This window comes from Phodopus roborovskii, unplaced genomic scaffold (assembly GCF_943737965.1).
Source record: "Phodopus roborovskii unplaced genomic scaffold, PHOROB, whole genome shotgun sequence".
Classification (NCBI taxonomy): domain Eukaryota; kingdom Metazoa; phylum Chordata; class Mammalia; order Rodentia; family Cricetidae; genus Phodopus; species Phodopus roborovskii.
The window spans coordinates 15800800-15819914 of NW_026126418.1; the positions used below are offsets into that span (position 1 = coordinate 15800800).

Genomic DNA, 19115 nt, shown 5'->3' on the forward strand with positions numbered 1-19115 from the left:
GAGCATCTGCTACATGTTAAGCACCTCTCTTTGATCACATGCTATACATATATGATTAGTGATTTTCCACTAATAGTGAGGTATTCCAACACTTGATAAATTTTAATTTTCTTCCGATACATTTTTTTCCCCCTGGAGACAGGGTTTCTCTGTAGTTTTAGAGTCTGTCCTGGAAATCACTCTGTAGACAAGGCTGGTCTCAAACTCACAGAGATCCAATGGGATTAAAGACATCCACCATCATCACCCAACCCGTTAATGCTGTCTTGAAACTCACAACCCTGCCTCAGCATTTTAAATCTTTCATACACATTTCTTTTTCTCCTTCTCTTCTTTCTTTTCTTGAGACAGGAACCTATTGTAATGTACATTATACTGGCAAATTGTCTTATGCTACATTTGAGCTCACTGAAAAACTCGATATAGAATGGAGGGTTCCTCCCTCCAAGTTCAGGCCCAAGCACATTTTTCTGTTTTCCAAGGCTGCCTGGAGATGGGCTGCCTGCTCCAAACTTTGTGATAAGAGAAAAGAACAGCAAAACAGCTCAAGAGTAAAAACATCTTGTTCTTGGAATGGTTAAACTGAATCATGTTAAGAGATCTTACTATTATTTAGTCCATGATATAAAAGCGCCTAGAGTAAGAAAAACAAGCTGGAGGAAGTTCAGCATGGAAAGCTTATCCACAGGGAGAAAATGCAATCAGGAACTTCCCAAGATTTGGTGATATCTCTCTCTCTCTCCTCTCTCTCTCTCTTTCTCTCTCTCAAACACACACACACACACACACACACACACAATCTATCACTTGCTATTTATTTTTTTTACTTCTGTTTGTCATATACTTAATAAACTCATTCAAAAATGAAAGCATGGCTCCTGTAGGTCATTCTCTGGCCATAACCTTAATGAGTAGCAAAAACTGGTCTTGAACCTATCTTCCTGCCTAATCTCCCAAGTGCTTTATTACAGGTGTACACTGCTAAGCCTAGTTCTTTCCTTTCTGTCTAGGTTAGAAGACCTGGGCTCAAGTGATCCCTTTTGCCTCAGTCTCTGCAGTATTTGACACTACAGGCAGGAGCCACCATGCTTAACTCTAATGAATCATTGTGCTGGGCATGGTGGAACATGCCTTTAATCCCAGCCCTCAGGAGGCAGAGGCAGATGGATCCCTGTGAGTTTAAGGCCAGCCTGGTCTATAGATTTAATTCCTAGACAACCAGGGTTATACATAGACACCCTGTCTTGAAAAAACAAACCAAATAAACAAAACACAATATGTTGTACATAAGATAATCTATTTAAAAAAAGCAATTTTTTAAATTAAAAAAAAAAAAAAGGTAACCTATGTCCTGTTGCTTATCTAAGAGTAAAGCTTAAGGGGCTAGGGAGATGGCTCAGTAGTTAAGGGCACTGGTTGCTCTTCCAGAGGACCTCAGTTTGGTCCCAAACATAACTCATCACAACCATCTGTAACTCCAGTTTCAGGATATCTAACACCTTATCTGGTCTCTGCAGGCACCAAGCACACACAAGGTGGACAGACATACAAAACACTCACACAGATAAAATAAAAAGAGTAAAGCTTGAATTAATAAAGCTCCCAGGCTCAAGGGTTTCATTGTTACTAACAGTGTTCTTCCCAGCTGCACAGTCACTTTGGTTTACACTGCTTGACTGTCCCACTCAGATCACTGAGTCAGTCTTTAAATAAGACTCAGCAGACATGAGCAGAAAGGAGAAGCAATTTCCTTTGTTGGTGATGGTGGGTTTTTTTTTTTTTTTTTTTTTTTTGTTGTTTGTTTTTGTTTTGTTTTGTTTTTTGATCCAGGGTTTTTGGGTAGCTCTGGCTATCCTGGAATTCAAGATTGGCCTTGAACTCAAGGATTCACCTCTGCCTCCTGAGTGCCGAGAGACTAAAAGGTGTGATCCACCACCATCCAGAAAGAAGCAAGTTCTTATAAAAATCCCACCTCAGCCAGCCTGGGCTACATGAAACCATGTGCCCCCTAAAACAAAACAAAACAAACAAAAAGGGGTGGTGGCAAGATTATTTATCTTGTAAAGGCACTTGCCACCAACCCCTGGAACCCACATGGTGGAAGAAAAGAACTGGCTCCTGCAAATTGTCCTCTGACCTCTACACATTTGCCATGGCAGTCAGTTGTGTCCTCCCACACTAAATAAATATGTGTGGTTTAACAAATTTAGCTGGAGCTGTGTGATAGTGGCACACACCTTTAATTCCAGCACTCAGGAGGCAGAGGAAGGTGGATCTCTGTAAGTTCGAGACCAGCCTGGTCTACAGAGCAAGTTCCAGGACAGCCTCCAAATCTATACAGAGAAACCCTGTCTTGAAAAACAAAAACAAAAGTAGCTGGGTCATGGGGCAAGATGGCACTGCCCACTGTTCTGTGCCCGTTTTGGGAGGCTCTTGCTCCCCGCCCCACTTCAGAGCTGCTCTCCAACATAGTCAAAGTCTGGGAGCCGGCCAGTGCCAAACCTAACTTGGCTGAAAGATGGGCTGACCTTGGGCACCACAGTTTTCCTGTGGGTTTATCTCATCAAACAACATAATGAAGATATTTTGGAGTATAAAAGAAGAAATGGATTGGAATTAACTTTGGAGATATTAATATAGTCTGCTTCATATGATGATCATGGCCATTCCTCTGGATTCACCCATCTGTCAAGTTGTGGATATGACAGGAAAGTTATACGTGAATATATATCAGTCAAATTCACATGAGCATTTTACATTAATAAACAAATAAAAATACTTATGTTCTTCACATGTGAAAAAAAAATTAGCTGGGTGATGCACATCACTGATTCCAGCACTTGGGGGAGAAGGATCTCTGTGAATTCGAGGCCAGTTTGGTTTACAAAGTGAGTTGCAGGACAGCTAGGACTGTATAGAGAAACCCTGTGTCTAGGAAATTAAAAAGTTTTTAAATGTTAGATGGTCACAGTGGCACTGGAAGACAGAGGCAAGACCATCATTGCTAGCTCTAGGCCAGCCTGGGCTACTAATGACACCTTGCATCAGACATACAAACCTGACTATGAACTGTCTACTATCATTTTCATGTAGATACCACAGCAATAGTCACCAATAGCAGCATTATTTCACATTTGGTACTTAGATGTTAGTATATAGTAAACTTTGAAATGTATTACCCAGTCCTCACAAGAGGCACTACTGCCACTTGCCACTAATTTTATATTCACCATTTTACAGATTATAGCAATTATTGTCCACTGGCTACACTATAATTAACAAGCCCAGTACTGGTATTTAGGTGGAACTAAGCTTACTTTTACAGGACGTGTGTGTGTGTGTGTGTGTGTGTGTGTGTGTGTGTGTGTGTGTGTGTGAGAGAGAGAGAGAGAGAGAGAGAGAGAGAGAGAGAGAGATGGGGTTTCTTCTTGGCCTGTTGTTCAGCCCCGAGAGGTCTGCCTATCTATGCCTCCCTAGTACTAGAAGTATAACTGTGTGCCTGTGTGCCACCACAGCTGGCTTTTTTTTTTTTTTTTTTTTAAACATCAATTCAATTCCTGGGACCCCATACTTGTATAGTATGAAACTCAGGTCCCAGACTTGAATGGCAAGTACTTTATCACTGAGCTTTCTCCCAAGTCTCTACAGCAGTGGTTCTCAATCTGTGGGTCATGGCCCTTTTGGGGATTTCCTAAGACAGTTAGAAAACACAGATATTTACATTACAATTCATAACAGTAGCAAAATTCCAGTTTGAGTAGCAACAAAATAATTTTGTGGTTGGGGGTCACCACAACATGAGGAACTATATTAAAGGGTCATAGCATTAGAAAGATTGAAAAATCACTGCTCTACAGGGTTGTTTCTGTAGATACTATTGGCAATGCAAATTCTCATGATCTTGTTTTTTTGTTTTGATTTTTGTCTTTTGATGAAGGGTCGCATGTAGCCTATGCTGGCCTTAAACTTAGTATGTAAATCAAGAATGACCCTTCCTCCCAAATGCTGGAATTGCAAACTTCTGTCACCACACATCTTATTTTACATGTTCATGAACACATAACTCCAAGATAAATTCTTAGAAGTAGAAGCAGGAGGTCAAATAATATTTGTTAAGTTCCAGGGAGCGTGCTTTACTTTATTATAATTATCACTCTTTTAAAAATTTTGTATGGGCATGCATGTAAGTGTACCCATCTGGGTTCAAGTGTCTTCTGTGTGGAAGAGGCCATGAAATCCCCTAGAACTGGAGTTACAGACAATTGTGAGCTGCCAAATGTGGATATTGAGAACTGAATTCTGTTCTTCTGGAAAAGCAGGAAGTGCTCTTAACCTCTGAGCCATCTCTCCAGCCCCTTGTTTAGTTTTTGAGACGGGGGGGGGGGGGGGGGGTCTCGTGTACATCACAAGCAGACCTCAAACTCCCAATGCAGCTGAGGATCACCTTGAACTTTCCTGATCCTCCTGCCTTTCTACCTTCTGAGTACTGGGAAACACAGTTATTATGCAGTGGTGAGAACTGCTTCATACTCTACCAACTACTTCCCTAGTTCCTTATTTTATTTTTGAGACAGAATCTTCCTCCACACCCAGGATGGCCTGGAATATATTATAAAGGCCAGGCCATACCTGGAACTTCAGAGCTTTCTACCTCAACTGAACTCCAGTACTGGGATTACAAGCATATACAACACCCATCTTAAATAGGTTTTTTGATGTTGTTGTTGTTGTTTTGGTTTTCCAAGACAAGGTTTCTCTGTGGCTTTGGAGGCTGTCCTGGAACTAGCTCTTGTAGACCAGGCTGGTCTCAAACTCACAGAGATCTGCCTGCCTCTGCCTTCTGAGTGCTGGGTTCAAAGACATATGCCACCACCGCCTGGCCTTAAATAGTTTTTGTTTAAAATTTTTTTAACATGCATTTTATGTGTCTGGGGTGTTATGCCTGCATGTGCATATATGTCTGTAAACATATACCATGTGCATGCCTTGTGTTGTGGAGGACAGATGACATTGGATCCCTTGATAGTTGTAAAACTCCATGTGGGTGTTGAGAGTCAAAGCCAGGTCCTCTTTTTTTGGGGATGAGGGGGTTCAAGACAGGGTTTCTCTGTCCTGGCACTTGCTCTGTAGACCACACTGGCCTTGAACTAACAGAGATCCACCTGCCTCTGCTGCCTGTGTGCTGGGGATTAAAGGTGAGAGCCACCACCACCTGGCTCAGGTTCTCTTCAAGAACAAGTTTTCTTAACCACCGAGCACATGAGCACATCTCTCTATCCCTTAAATATTGATTTTTTAAAAAAAAAAAATCACAGTACAAAGGTTGAAGGTTCAGTGTTAGAATCTTTGCCTGACATTCCTAAGCCATAGATTTGATCCGACTATAGGGATAATAATAAAATGAAGGCTCAGAGAGTTCTCACCTGAGGTTTCACAGAGTGACAGGACAAGTAAGACTAATGAATCTTAGATTTCACCCACTCTCCAGCATAACTTTTCTATGGATATAAACTGAAGATTTACACTTGCAAACTTACCAAGAAGCCAGCTATCTTTGTGTATCCCAGTTTGAAACTGACTGCTTATAGAAGACTGCTGTAGCACAGCACAATCCTGGAGGCTACCTGGCCAGCTTGTCTCCACACTCATCAGTGCCCCTCTGATGTCACACACCACCAGACAGTTCAAAGAATGCAGACCCTTGCGGTTCACATAAGAGAGGTCTTCAGCATTGGGTGCCTTGATTGCCACGTGGATACAGTCAACCACCCCTATCACCCCTGGCATCCCTGCCAACCCATAGAATTCATCCTTTAGAGACTGCATGGCAGCTTCATCAGCTGGAAAGTGGATAAACTGTGAGGCCCTTTCCACAAGGGCTTCGGTGACATTGGCAACACATCGGCTCATAGAGGCTTGACTAATTCCAATAGCATCTCCCATCCGAGTCTGGAAGGAACCTGAGGTATAAAAGCCCAGTGCTGCCAGGATCTGTGTCTCTGGGCTAATAGCTCTAGATCGCTGAGTAGGTCGTGAAAGACTTGCCCCTAAGAGTTCCACTAAATAGTAAATGAATTGTCGGGGAAATCCATACATGGACATCAAATATTCATCAGTCACATCATCCAACTTAAAACGGTCCAAGGTCCGGTGACCTCGGCCATAAAGCAAGAGATCACAGTCAAGTACTGTAATTGGGATAGCCATAGCCAATGAGGATATATGCTTATATCTGCTTTTTCTGAATTTTTCTCAATGAAGATGCTGGCACAAGAAGGAAGTGTCAGAATTCAACAGCTAGACCATGAGTTAAGTGGCTCTGACATTTATCTTCTTTCTGTAAAGTAATTAAAGGAAAAAACAATTAGAGCTGGGTGGTGACAGCAGCAGTACACACCTTCAATCCCAGCCAAGGCTACACAGAGAAACCTTGTCTTGAAAAACAAAAACAATAAAAAAAAAGAAGAAAATTAGAAACCTACCAAAATCATACCCAACTGATTAAAAAACCTACAATACCTTTTCAGCAATTCACTTTTTAAGTTCTGGATTTTTGAAGGTCGGTGGTGGCGCACACCTTTGATCCTAGCACTCGGGAGGCGGAGGCAGGCAGATCTCTGTGAGTTTGAGACTAGCCTGGTCTACAGAGAGTTCTAGGAGAGGCTCCAAAGCAATACAGAGAAACCCTTTCTCAGAAAACAAAAACAAACAAACAAAATCTCTGGATTTTCTCCACTAACTCACCTATATATGACAAATATGGTCTGATTTGCAGACAATACAAGTAGCCCATTTCATGCCTGGCATTTCAACTGAGAACAGTAAAAGAGGTGATGGTGTAACTATTCACAAAGTAAAAGAGGTCCATGGCAGCCATGAAGCAATTTCGAAGTCATAAACACCTATTAGTCATGGAGGTTTGTTTTTCAAAGCGCTATGGCTCCACCTTGTAAGTACAAGACAGATGTGGGAATGCTCAAACCAGTCTAACTAGGAAGCTAGAAGGAAAAAAAAAAAAAAAAAAAAAAGTTCACGACCCTGCCTGGGGACCTATATTGTCTGCTATAACAGACTTTCCCTTTATCTTAAGAGGTCCAAATCCTCAGGCTGAAGGCTAGAACGGACGACTAGCCAGTATGAAAAGAAGGAGGAAGGTTGAAAGAAACTGATTTGGAACGCCGGGGCCCCTTTTACAACCCACCTTCAAATTATTATTAAGGGGCAGAGAGCGGGCTCGGAAGGCACTGGGGTTGGCTGCAATGTCTGGTGAAAAGACTTGGTTCCTGAGACTCACATGGAGAGACTAGTCTGACGCAACTTGTCCTCTGACCTCCACATCATTGCTATAGCCCGCCCCTCCTCCAATACATAAACAACATTGGGCAAATAAAGACACCCAACCCAGGCATGGTGGTGGCTCAATATAATTCCAGTACTTGGAAGGTGGAGTCAAAAGGATGAGTTCGAGGCAAGCTTGAACTACAAAAACGCCAGTCCAAAAAAAAAAAAAAAAAAAAAAAAAAAAAACAAACAAACAAACTCCCAAGCCTGGTCGAAATGTTAGCATTCTAGAAGCTGAGGTGGTAGCATGGCCGCGAGTTCCAGGACAGCTGGAGCCACATACAGTAGCTTTTAGGCTAACCTGAGTTACACAGCGAGACATGGTCTCAAAAAAGCAAAATACCAAAGTCTGATACCAAAGTTTGGCTGCTCGGACACCCAGAGTCAGCGAAGGTTGGTCACTATCTCGCCGGGTTACCAGGAGCACACTCCACCCTCCCAGTCAGGGAAGGCCCCCTCCGTAACCCGCTGCGGCACACAGACCGCCACGGTGCGCAACAACGGCTCCGCCCTCTCCGCGTCAGCACCCGCCCCACGCCGCGTCCTCAGCACGGCGGCCGCCGCGACCTGCGCTTCGCTTCCGAACATTCCACACGAAGCCCAAATGGTCTCAAGCTTTCAAAATCCCTCTCCATACGCTTTTTCTTTTTAAGAGACTTTAAAATTGAGCAAAAGATTTATTTCTGGAAAGAAACCCACTTTCATGGAGACTCTGAGGTACCGAAAGACTAAATAGGGCACCTGCGGCGGTGTAACGAAAGTGCAACTGGAGTTTGACAGCTGCGTTTCCCCCTTAGCGCGCTCTCTCCCCACCGCCAGCACCGAAGCGGATGAAAACAAACACTAACGATGGCGGCACCGGGAATCGACTGGTTGCTGGCTTAGGACGGGAGAGATCGCTTGACGCGTGAAGGAGAAGCTCTGGCGAAAACAACTCAACATCGGTCCAACAGTTTGCTCAGTTCTTGGAGCCAGGAGCTTCGTGAAGCGTGAGGTATCTTTCTGCGAGCTCAGCTGTCAGTACCGCCCCGGAGCGCGGAACCCTGAGCCGGGAGGCGCGGTTGGCCGGCTCCAGGCCCTGGCCTCCGGAATGAGAACCCGGAGCCACTCTCTGTGCCGTAGCTTCCCAGGTACTCACCTTTGGGAGTAATAACCCCCAAATCTTTCAGCGCCCCTGAGTGGGAGGTCACTGATCTGCGTCCTCTTGACCACCTCCTTGTGGACGCCTAAGCCCAAGTCGAGGTTCAGCTCCCTAGCCCCCTCGTTAATTTTTCTATGGAAAGTCGGGTTGGTGTACACCCTATTGGTTCTTGAGAAGTCCCAACCGTTAAGATGTCCCCCGAAACTTTCTTGCTACTTTTCTTAGCTCCTTGGGTTAAGTCAAGAAGGTCTGTTGGAGATAATTTGTACGGCCGTAATTTGGGGATTGGGTACCAAGGTAGGTAGGTTTTCATTCAATCAAAAAAATTTGAGTGCCAAATATGTACTCCGCGTGTAGGTGAGGGTGACTGTTGACTAGTGAAAAGGGGACCCAAAGTTCACGACAGTCTTCTTACTGGCAGTGGATCGACCTGTGGAAACCTGCGACCCGTTCTCATTAAATAAATCTCTGGGTAAGTGACTAAGCACCTTCGTGGGCTCATCACTAACACATCTGAGTTTTCAATTTCCCAGTCAGTCACTTAGCTCCCATTAATCAGCTCAATTCAGCTTTAACATTAATTTTTGCCCTCCTTTCTTGCTCCCTAGTGAACAGTCTATCATGTTGCCCCCACCTGGGTTTCAATTCTCCTCCTGCCTCAGCTTCCTCAGTACCTGGGAATATCGACCCAGGCTGTCACCAGGCCTAGGTTGGGAGAGTTGAAATAGTCCAGCCATGTAGCCTAGGTTGACCTTCAATTACTGCTCCTCCATCCCCAGTCATAAATTCTGAGATTATCAAGCATATGCCACTATGTCTGGCTCTTGGAATCATCTTAATTTATTATGTATATGTTTATTTATACATATACACTACATGTATGCATTTATACACTAACACACATATACTGTGTTTTCTTGGGATTTAACCTAGCAATTTGCTCTGTCTACTACAAAGCTATATTCCCAACCGATGATACCTCTATAAGTATCTGCATTTTGAGACAGGGTCTCATTGTGTATTATATCTGGCTGGCCTGGAACTCACTATTGTAGACTAGGCTAGCATTGAACTTAAGCTAGCATTGAAATGCAAGCTTAAGTCAGTCCTCTTGCTTCTGCCTTCCTAGTGTTGGCATACAACATCATGCTCAGCCATTATTTGTTTTTGTGGTTGTTGGTTTTGAGGCAGGGTCTTTATATAGCCAGGTTGGCCTTTGCTCTATATACCTGGTGGTGACCTTGAACCGAACCTCCTGAATTAGATTAGGTGTGAACCACCATACCCAACACTAAAGCCTGAGTTTCAATCTTTTCTGTTTTGTTTTGTGTTTTTGTTTTTTGAGACAGGGTTTCTCTGTATTGCTTTGGAGCCTGTCCTGGAACTAGCTTTGTAGACCAGGCTGGCCTCAAACTCACAGAGATCCTCCTGTCTCTGCCTCCTAAGCGCTGAGATTAAAGGCGTGCAACACCAACTCCCGGCACAGTTTAAATCTTTTAAAGGCTTGTAAATCATTACATTATTTCAATTCATTGTAAATACAGTTTTTAACTGTAGAGCTCATGTGGACCAATTTATTCTGTCTTCTGAAGGTTAGTGTAGCCTTCACAGGCAATTTCTTCTAGTGCAATCCCTTATGTGCTATCTCCCAAGAGAAGGGGTGAGAGTGTGAGTCACCACTACTTAGAAAAACAGCTCAGTCCATGAACAATTAATTGTTAGTAAAAGTAAAAAGTCATAACAATTACAATTTGGAAAGTGCTGCTTCCACTTAGGTTCACATATATTTGAATAAAATGCAGAGTTAAAAGTCACTTTATAGTCTTTCTAATCTTAAGTAGATTCAGCTCCTTCTATTAGTATTGCCAGCAGCTCTTAAGTCATTTAAAGATATTTTAAGATGGTATTAAAATCAAATTCTTAAGGCCAGCCTAGTGTTGCACATCTTTAATCCCTGCACTTGGGAGGCAGAGGCAGGGAGATCTCTTGAGTTCAAAGCCAGCCTGGTCTACAGAGTGAGTTCCAGGACAGCTGAGATACATAATAAGAACCTGTCTCCAAAAAAGAAAAAAAAAGAAAAAGAAAAGAAAAAGAATCAGATATTATTTTAAATAATAATGAAGCACTTATTATTATTATTATTATATTTACTTTTAATATATCTTTAGTGTGTTTGTGCATGAGTTTGTGTGTGTCTGTGTGTTTATGTGTGAACAGGCATGTGTGAAGGTCAGAGAACAACCTGTGGGAACGTCTCTTTTTACACCATGAGGATTACAGGGATCAAACTAATGTCATCAGGCCTGGTTACAAACACTTTTACATGAGCCAGCTCATCCTTGGAATTTTTGCTCCGTATATTTTGTTGATGTGTTGCTTTTTGTGTAAGCATAAGTGGCTATTATATTTCTAGACATTAAATCTAATATTTCCATCAGAAATTCTGATTGTGTGTGTGTACTCTGTGTGCGTGCGTACACATGTTTCACATGCATTGGTATACACACTTGCATGAAGGCTTACATGTGTGGAGGAAGGCATGGACACATGAAGTCAAAATCAGGTGTCTCCTATTACCATCTTATATTTTGAAACAAAGTCTGTCACCAAACCTGGAGCTTGCTGCTGTGACTGGACGGCCTAGCCAGGAAGCTTCCCACATTGTACTTGTGTCTGCCTCCCCCATGGATGGGTTAGAGAACTTTGTGTATTGCCTAGCATTTACGTGGGTGCTAGGAATGTGAAGTCATGTCCTCATACTTGCATAGTAAAAATTTTACCCACTGAGTCATTTCTCAGCCCAAAATTCTGATTATAATATTGCATGTTTTCACTTTTTTCCATTGTTTCCTTGTCTTTTTTTTTTTAAACAAATGGTGTTTTTTATTTGTTTTTTTTTTATATAATAATTTTTTGAGGTATATTCATGTCATAGTGAGTATGTGGAGGTCAGAGGACAACTTTGTGGAGTTAGTCCTGTTCTTCTACCTTTGTGTGTTCTAGGTATTGAATTCTAATCTAAGGTCTGCAGATTACTGTACATACAGAAAGTGGTATTACTCAGAGCCATGCTGCTATTCCTTCCATTGTGACCTTATTACAGTAGCACTTCTATTGGTATTGAATAACTTGGAAAGCCATTTAAGAGTTTTTCTGGATGGCTGGTACTTGCTGCCAAGCTTGATGACTTGAGTTTGATCCTGGGGATTCGCGTGGTAGGAGAAAATAAATGACTCCCAGAAGTTATTCTCTAACTTCCACACACATGCCACACAAGTGTCCCACCCAGAAGAAGAGGTGAATAAATGTAATTAAAACTTGTTAAGAAACTTTCTCTCTGACCAGCATCTCTTTTACAAGGGTGGGGTTGGACTTTGCAGTGATAAGTACAAGCACTCCCTGGTGACCAGCCCAAGCCTGAGGCTGCATGGGCCTACCCTAAGGTGCCTGGTCATGTAAGCAGCTTTATTTGAAAAGCAAGACATTTCACTCAAAATTTCTAATGTGTTTCAAACTCAGTGACAGATCCTGTAATAACTTAGATGTTAAAACAAAAAGACACCTGCAATCCCAGTACTTGGAGGTTTAATAACTGAGTTATAGGCTGGCTTAAGTAATATAGAAGGATAATTCCTCAAAAAGCAAATCTGGCAGAAGAAAAATGTATAGTGCCTGGAGATGGTTCGGTGGCTAAAAGCACTGTTCTTCCAGGAAACACAGATTTGATTCCACAAGGCAGCTCACTGTAACCCCCTTTCCAAGGGCTTCAGTACCCTCTTTAAGGGATCTGCATGCACATGGTGCACAGGCAAAACATATCAGCAGAAATACATATCAACAGAAATCACAAAAACTAATCTGGGTGGTGCCTGTCAATTAAGATCTAGATAAGATCTGGAGTTGAATGTCATCCTCAACTGTTTTCCCTCAGTCCTGGCTACCTTGAGAATAAATCAAACAGAAGGAAACAACTACAAATAAACAAGGAGAAAGGGAAGATGATGAAAAGAGTTGATGGGGACTACCTTTGAAGAGTTAATGGGAATGTGCAGTCTTACAGTTCCTTAAGAGCCAGGCAGTAGTGGCACATGAGTTGGATCTATGAGTTCTGGGCCAGCCTGGTCTACAGTTCGAGTTCCAGAACAGCCAGAGCTACACAGAAAACCTGTTTTGAGAATTAAAAGATAAAGTGAAATGAAATTTAGAATTATGTGGTTTAGTAACTTCACTCCTGAGTGTATACTTAGGAGAATTGACACCTGTGTGTTCATAGCAGCATTGTTTAATAGAGAAAACAGAAGCAACTCAAGCAAGCAAGAAAAATATCCATAGTAGGCCATAATATGTCATTTTAAAATTTTATTTACATATATGTTTTGTTTTGTTTTTTCGAGACAGGATTTTTCTGTGTAGCCTTGGTTGCCCTAGAATTCACTCTTGTAGACCAGGCTGATGTCAAACTCACAGAGATCTGCCTACCTCTGCCTCCCAAGTGCTGGATCTTAAAGGCATGCACCATCAATGCCTGGCATATTTATATTTTGTTACAGATATCTGCATGCCAGAACAGGGTATCCAATCCCATTATAGGTGTTTGTGAGTCACCATGTGGTTGCTGGGAATTGAACTCAGGACCTATGGAAGAGCAGCCAGTGCTCTTAACCACTGAGCCATCTCTCTAGCTCTTATGTAATCTTCAAAAGAAGTAAATTCTGAAATATGCTGACCTAGTTAGCATTCATTGTCAACTTGCCATGGCCTTGAGTTACCTGGAAAGGGAGTCTCCATTGAGTGATTGTCTTTATCAGATTGGTCTATGGGAGATTGTTTTGCTTACTAAATGACATAGTAGGTCTGTGGGCTGCACTATTTCTTATCAGGTGTTTCTGGGCTGTATAAGAAAGCTACCTAAGCATGAGCTTGTGTATGAGTTAGATAGCAAGCAGCATCTTCCATAATCCCTGCTGTATTCCTTTACCAATGAGTTCCCTGTCATAGGCAATTACTTTATAGAATGACAAGTAATCGGAACTTCAAGTTCCAGCTTCACGTTCCTGCTCTGACTTTCAGTTCTAGGATTACAAGGCTTACGTGGCACATTCTCTTTTTACAAGAGATAGAAATCCAGACCCCAGTCTTCGGGTTTGCACAGCAAGTGCTATTAGACATTGATTTATCTTCCCAGCCCCAACGGAGGGAAAATTATGCCATCTATACTTTACCAAAATGAAATAGAAAAAGAGTACTTGTTACTTTTGCAAAGTACCCTTTGTGGGTTCTCAATACCCATGTGGTGGCTCACAAACATCTGTAACTACATTCCAGGGAATCTAATGCTCTTTTGTGATCTCTATAAGCACTAGGCATACATATTGTACAAATACATACATGTAGGCAAAACAGTTCTACATATAAACAAATATTTTTTAATTGAAAAATAGGGGGCGCTGGGTGGTGGTGGTGCATGCCATTAATCCCAGTACTCGTATTTGAGACTAATTGGTTTAGTTTACAACAGCTTGTTCCAGAACAGACTCCAAAGCCACAGAGAAACCCTGTTTCAAAAACAAAAAACGAAAGAAAAAAAAAAAAAAAGAAAGAAAAGAAAGGAAGAAAAATATGGGCTGGAGAGATGGCTCAGCAGTTAAGGGCACTGTTCTTTGAGGGGATCCCAACTCCCAGTACCACATGCAACTCAACACTAACTCCAATATCTGACATTCTTCCCCCCCCCCTTTTGTTTTGTTTTGTCTTTTTGGTTTTTTGAGACAGGGTTTCTCTGTATTGCTTTGGAGCCTGTCCTGGAACTATCTCTGTAGATCAGGCTGACCTTGAATTAACAGAGATCCTCCTGCCTCTGCCTTCCCAGTGCTGGGATTAAAGATGTGCTCCACCAACACCCAGCAATATCTGACATTCTCACACAGACATACCTGGAGGCAAAACACCAGTGCACATAAAAGTAAATACCTGAATTCAATTCCCAGAAACCACATGGTCACTTACAACCATCTATAATGAATCAAATGCCCTCTTCTGTCCTGCAGGCATACATGCAGGCAGAACACGATATACATACATAATAATTTTTTTTAAATAAATAAGCTGAACAGTACTTTAATCCCACTACATAGTAAATTCCAGAACAGGCTCTAAAGCTACAGAGAAACCCTGTCTCAAAACATAAAATAAAAAAGGCAGTTGTGACACCCCTGTAATCCAGGCACTTGGGAGGTAGATGCAGATGGATCTCTGAGTTTGAGGCCAGGCCAGTCTGGTCTACAAAGTAATTCCCAGGACAGCCAGAGCTACACAGAGAAACCCTATTTTTAAAAACAATAAAAAAGTAAAAAAATTTTAAAAAATAAGAAATCTTTAAAAATACATTGAAAATTCAAAGTCCTATAAATAATAACTATGTAATGTAATGGTATTCTAGAAGAAATTACTCAATTTTATAAATTAAAACATGGCAGAGGTATAATAGCTAAATTATATGTAGTGAATTTTAAAAAATGGAGGAGCAGAGGAACTGAAAGTAGAAATTAGAAAAAAAAGAAAGATCATATATAATGTCTTTGTTCCTTTGTTTTCATTGTATTCTGTTTTTGGTATTTTATGTGTATGAGTGTTTTGACTTCATGCAGTACCCATGGAGGCCTGAAGAGAGCACCAGATCCCCTGAACTGATGGCTGTTCTGAGTCACCTTGTAGGTGCTGGCACTAAACTCAGGTCCTCTGCAAGAGCAAAAACTGCTCTGAGCAGCCAAGATCTCTGTTCCCCATTTCATGTCTTGATCTTAAAGTTTAACACCACCACTCAAAATGTGAAGTGGCACAGCTGCATTAGAAAATAATTCTGTAGTCCTATCAAAAGTTAACTGTTGAATTACTGTATGATCCTTGGGTTTTACTTCTAGATATAGACCTAAGAGAATTTAAAATATTAACATAAAAACTTGTACATTTTAAAAACAGTATTAGTCTTAGTATCCTAAAAGTAACTCATGGCTGGCAACTGGTGACTAGGTAACCTCAGCTAGCCCTGAACTGGCAATCTTCTCTCCTCAGCCTCCTGACTGTTACAGGGATTGTCTGTGTTCAAGACATTTTTGGTTTTGGTCAAGAAATGTGATAATACTGAGCCCAAAATTTATATTATAAAAAAGTAGTCTTCTCTGGGCTACACCCTTAGTTTATTCACCGTCTAGGGCAACCTAATGTTAGAAGTACTTCCAGAGAGTCTCCTGTCTCCGCCTCTGTCTTCCTGCAGAAGCACTGGGATTACAGATGGACACTATCATCCCCAGATTTACAAGAGTTCTTGGGATTTGAACTCAAGTCCTCACATCTGACCAGCCCCATGGATCTCTTTTAATATTCATATCAATTTTCCCTTTTTATTCTTAGGTAGTCAAAAGAGTAAGACAAAAAGTAAAGCTACTATCTGTTTTGCAAAGGCAAATTTAGTGTTTAGGAAGCTTATTCCCTCGAGGGGGATCAGCACCTTTTGGGCCTCAATAGTTGTAGCCACCCAGTTCTGCCAGTTGTGCAGAAAGTCACAAAACCCATAATACATATACTGGTAGTTCTTATGGCGAGAATATAATAACTGTCTCCTTGAGTGTAAAAAATAAGGCAGTGTCACCCTGCAGTACATTTTTATCTCCTATCCATTTTTGTATTGCTTTAGAACTGTGAGGTGGTGAACCCTGTTAAAGGACATTACAGTCATTTACAGTTTCAGATTGGTTTTATTTTAGATCTTACAATTGGACAGCTAGGAAATAAATGTCCTGATGAGCTGAGCAGAGGAGTGTTTATAGACACAAAAGGGCTCAAAGAAGCAGACAGACATACACACAAAAGATTTTTAGCTTCATTCTGAGCCCTGTGTTTTTGAAGTCATATCCAGAAATATCATTGCCAAGACCAATGTCATGGAGTTCTTTTGTCTGTTTCCTCTAGCTTTCATAGTTTCAGGTCTTAAATATTAAGTCTCTAGCCCATTTTAATTGATTTTTTTAATATAGTGAGATGTAAGCCTCTGGTTTATTTCTATATGTGAGCATCCAATTTTCCCAACACTGTTCATTGAAGAGATTACCTTTTTCTTTTTCTGAATTTTTTTGTACCTCTTTCAAAGTCATTTGACAGAAAATGTATGGGTATATTTCTGTCCCTTTGGTTTGTGTCTACATTTATGTCAGTACCCTGCTGTTTTGGTCACTCTTTCTTTGTATATTTTGAAGTCAGGTGGTGTGATAATCTCTGTTCTTATTCTTTTTGTTCCAGATTACTGTGGCTCTTCAGGGAGTTTTTCTGATTCTATACACGTTTTAGGGTTTCCCTTTTTATTTCTGTGATGGATGTCATTGGTATTTTGATAGGAATTGGGCTGACCCTGTGTATAGTTTGAATAAGACAGTTTTAAGATCATTAATTCTACTTCATGTACACAGAATATTTGCTTACTTATGTCTCTGATTCCATTTTGATTGTTTAAATCAGTGCTAAAATCTTTCACTACATTGAAATTAATTTATAAATAGTCTTTTTATAGCTGTATATATTGTATGTTATCTTACTTTTCCTATTTACATAGTTTGCTGTTGGCTTATAAAAGGCTCTTGATTTTTGTCTTATGATTTATCATCCTGAAATTTTACTGGATTAAATTTTTAAGTGTAATGGTTTCTTCATTAGCAGTCTTTAGGGCAGTGCTTCTCAACCCTTCTAATGCTGCGACCCTTTAATACAGTTTCTCACGTTTTGATGACCTCCAACCATAAAATTACTTTCATTGTTACTTCATAACTAATTTTGCTTCTGTCATGAATCATAATAAAATATCTAATACACAGGATAACTGATATGCAACCCCTGTGAAAGGGTCATTCAACCTCCAAAGGGGTTGTTTGTTTTTGTTTTTGTTTTTTGAGAGAGGGGTCTCTCTTCATATGTGAACCACCAGGCTAGCCTTTAACTCACAGAGATCCTCCTGCCTTTGTCTTCAGACAGCTGGGATTAAAGGTATATGCCACCATGCTCAGCTGTGGTTTTTTTTTTTTTTTTTTTTTTTTTTTTTTTTTTGTGTGTGTGTGTGTGTGTGTGTGTGTGTGTGTGTGTAACTTGTAAACTTGTTCTCTGCAAACAAGAATGCTCTTCAGTTTTGTTTTGTTGTTTTAATGCTAGGAATGCTGGGACCTCACATATGCTAATAAGCCCTCTACTACTAAGCTACAGGCCTAGCCATCCTTTTATTTAAATTTTGAGATAGTCTCACTAAGTGCCCAGGCAAGGCTCCAAACAGTCCTGCCTCTACCTCATAGGTGCATGCTATCTTGTTTGACTTTTAACTACTTCTTTGTTATTTGAGTGCATTTCCCTTTTTTAAAAGAAATTATTTATTTTTATTTTGTGTGCATTGGTGTGAAGGTATCAGGTCCCCAGGAATTGGAGTTACAGACAGTAAACTGCCATGTGGGTGCTGGGAACTGAACCCAAGTCCTCTGGAAGAGCCGCTGGTGCTCTTAACTGCTGAGCCATGTCTTCAGCCCTTCCCTTTTGTCTTTTTTGCATGTTTTTGTGCATGTGTGGGAGCACATATGTGTGCATACATGTATGTGGAAAGGTGTATGCAAAGAGTTTGATATGAGGTGTTTTCAATTGCATATCACCTTATATATTGAGGCAGGGTCTCTCTTTTTTTTTCCCCCACTCCCTTTCCCTCCTCCCCTCTTCCATTCCACCATGCCCCCTGCTCCCCACACTCCCAATTTACTCAGGAGATCTTGTCTTTTATCCTTTGCTAGGTGGATCCATGTGTGTCTCTCTTAGGATCCTCCGGTACCTAGGTTCTCTGGGGTTGTGGCCTGTAGGCTGGTTGTCCTTTGCTTTATGTCTAATATCCACTTATGAGTAAGTATATATTGTATTTGTCACTAGGTCTGGGTTATCTCATTCAGGATAGCACTCTCCAGTTCCATCCATTTGAATCAGGGTCTCTCTTACTTGAACCCAGAGCCCATTGATTTGGCTAGTCCAGCTAACCATTTTGTTCTGGGATAACAGGTATTGTTAAACCTATCCAACGTTTATGTGGATTTTGGGTGTTTTGTTTTAATTTATGTGAGTGTGCATGGGTCTGGTGGGGGGAACCTGTGGAGTCCAGGAGAAGTCTTCTTATCATTTGGAGCCAGAGATACAGGCATCTGACATGGGTGCTGGGATCCAAATTCCTGTCCAGCAAGTACCCTCCCCATACACACACACACACACCCATGCAGGGCTTCCCTGTGTAGCTTTGGAGCTGGTCACAATTTCACAGAGATGCTGGGCGGTGGTGGAGCACACCTTAAATCCCAGCACTCAGGAGGCAGAGGCAGACAGATCTCTATGAGTTCAAGGCCAGCCTGGTCTACAAGAGTTCCAGGACAGGCTCCAAAGCCACAGAGAAACCCTGTCTCAAAAAACAAAAAACAAAAACAAATCCACCTGCCTCTGCCTCCCAAGTGCTGGGAATAAAGATGTGTACCACCACTGCTCGACCCAGCATGTGCTCTTAACATTGAGCTACGTCTCTAGCCCTGTAGATGATTGTTCTTATAAACCTGTTATTCCCTGAATTATG

At 41.4% G+C, this 19115-nt stretch overlaps 2 protein-coding genes across 9 annotated transcripts in view; one reads left to right on the plus strand and one right to left on the minus strand.

Annotated features, from left to right (window-relative positions):
• Window positions 1–5667, minus strand: part of Ambra1 (autophagy and beclin 1 regulator 1) — a 219394-nt gene extending 213727 nt beyond the window's left edge. The window contains exon 1 of the mRNA XM_051184178.1: window positions 5538–5667. The gene's annotated coding sequence lies outside the window, so the exon portion shown is untranslated. The remainder of the gene's footprint in view (window positions 1–5537) is intronic.
• A 2481-nt stretch (window positions 5668–8148) lies between these two features.
• The window catches only part of Atg13 (autophagy related 13), a 33270-nt gene continuing 22303 nt past the window's right edge, over window positions 8149–19115 (plus strand). For 3 of the 8 annotated variants that reach the window (XM_051184187.1, XM_051184189.1, XM_051184194.1), the window contains exons 1-2: window positions 8150–8471; window positions 8840–8954. The gene's annotated coding sequence lies outside the window, so the exon portion shown is untranslated. Of the gene's footprint in view, window positions 8472–8839; window positions 8955–19115 lie in introns of all 8 variants that reach the window. The other 5 variants (XM_051184190.1, XM_051184193.1, XM_051184192.1 and 2 more) reach the window with 5 other exon arrangements.